The 2,276-nt window shown below is 39.9% G+C and overlaps 1 non-coding gene across 1 annotated transcript; it reads right to left on the bottom strand.

The window, feature by feature from the left end:
* Positions 1–1,900: 1,900 nt before the first annotated feature.
* On the bottom strand, positions 1,901–2,013 carry LOC128646341 (U5 spliceosomal RNA). Its single transcript, XR_008400285.1, has one exon. It is a non-coding gene; the product is annotated as a U5 spliceosomal RNA (small nuclear RNA).
* Positions 2,014–2,276: the final 263 nt, after the last annotated feature.

Below are 2,276 nucleotides of genomic sequence, written 5' to 3'. Positions count from 1 at the left end.
GACACTATGGCCAGAGATGGTCTCACAGACATGGATGTGCAATATGTTGATAAATTCACAGGTTTTAAAAAAGCATCCACTTTTTATCCTATCCACAGCAGGGGCCCCCTTGTAGAAAATTTTTACAATAGGGTGGAAAAAGATCTGAAGGATGTTGCCCTTAATAAAGGTATCAATAGGCTCTCTGACAATCTTTCAAGATTGGAAAGACAAGCCTTAAAGGAACTTCAAAATAATGACAACATAGTGATCCGTAATGCCGACAAGGGGGGCTCTGTTGTGGTTTTGGATACATTGGATTATAAAAAGGAAGCTTTACGCCAACTTAATGACTCCACCCAATACACTGTTCTTCCCTCTAATCCAACGAAACGCTATCAGGTTGAATTTATGCATCTTCTGGACAATGGTATGGAGCAAGGTTTTCTTGATAAGAAGATAAGATAGATTATTTATATGTTGAATTTCCAGTGACTCCTGTGTTCCACCATCTCCCGAAGGTGCATAAGTCCCTGATTAATGTTGTTGGTCATCCTATTGTTAGTGGAATTGGATCCCTCTGAGCATTCATCTGAGTGGCTTGATGCCATATTATGTCCTTTGGTTCAGGCCTTAACAAGTTATTTACAGGACACAAAACATGTACTAAGAGTGATGGATAACTTACAATGGGATTCCACTAACAGCTGGATGACAGTTGATGTCACAGCTCTGTACTCATCTATACCCCATGAGCGGGGCCTTCTAGCTTTGGATTTTATCCTCACCCACTATTCCAATTTGAATTATGACTTTAAACAATATGTTATTGAGGTTACGAGCTTTCTTTTATGTCATAATTATTTTGAGTTTGAGGGTTTTTTTTATCTCCAGGGGTGTGGGACAGCAATGTGGGCCAAGTTTGCCCCCTCGTACGCCAACCTGTATATGGGTTGGTGGGAGCTGTCCCACATCTATAGAGATATGAACCCCTTCAGGCCCAACATTTCATACTACAGTCGTTTTATAGATGACCTTCTCCTTATTTGGAGTGGGAATGTTGAGGACCAGGCTAAATTCCTGGAGTATATTAACAATAATAATTTGAACCTTAAATTTACCTCTGAAGCCCATGCTAATACTATCAATTTTCTTGATATTTCCTTAAAAGGTACCACATTAGGTAAAATTGAGACAAGTATCTATACGAAGCCCATCTCAGGAAACTCAGTCCTACATGCTAAAAACCCAAAATGTTTCTTTCATGATTTAGATGCAATTTTAAGCAACTTTCTAATTTACTTCTATTATCATTTTTCTTCATTCTCTTGCTATCTTTATTTAAAAAAGAAGGCATCCAATCTTTTTTTTTTGGTTCAGGACTGTGGACAGCACTTTTTTTGGTGGATGTATTTATCCACCAATCAGCAAGAACAACCCAGGTTGTTCACCAAAAATGGGCCGGCATTTAAACTTAAATTCTTGCATTTCAAATAAAGATACCAAGAGAATGAAGAAATTGTGATAATAGGAGTAAAATAGAAAGTTGCTTAAAATTGCATGCGCTATCATGAATGAAAAATTTTGGATTCAGTGTCCCTTTAAGGAAGAGTTACCGTCATCAAGGCCTCAAAAAATAAATTCAATAAGAATACCATAGAGGAGAGAAAATCCCCAACATGGTACTCCGAGGAGTCCTTTTAACCTCCAGTCCCGTTGGGAATGGAGAACCCTAGCTCCGACGCCAAAGGACCTCCGGAACCCCCAGAGAAATCTTTAACAGGATCCCTTCTGGAACCCCGCCAACAATCAGGAACAGGACAATGAGGACTGAGTACAATCCCTCTGATGCCCCACCCAAAGGAAGAAATGAGAACCAGCCTGATGTCAAGGAACGAAAGGCCTCCTCTACCATGCTCTAGCCCTGTAAGGGACAGAGTCTCAAAATTTTTTTGAAAACTCATGGATGATCCTCTCCACAGAAAACTTTAGTAAAGCAAAAGCTTTATTTGATCTGAGGAGAAACCAGAGTAGAACTAACTCCTCATCCGAGAAAGCAACTCACCACCCAACCAGGACCGACAGTCATACCGGCACCACGTGGATGATATAGACCTTAAGGAACAGAAATTAATGCCCAAACAGGACCATCCTGCTACATAGGGCACTCAGAACTGACACAGGCCACAGAAAAATCAAAACCCCAAAAGGAATCGACAAAAGAAACTATAGACATAACAATGTACTAACACATTAACATGCAACTTCTGCGACCACAAAATGGCTAGTATCAAATT

Source organism: Bombina bombina, chromosome 1 (genome assembly GCF_027579735.1).
Source record: "Bombina bombina isolate aBomBom1 chromosome 1, aBomBom1.pri, whole genome shotgun sequence".
NCBI lineage: Eukaryota > Metazoa > Chordata > Amphibia > Anura > Bombinatoridae > Bombina > Bombina bombina.
This window is presented reverse-complemented; position numbering and strand designations above follow the sequence as displayed.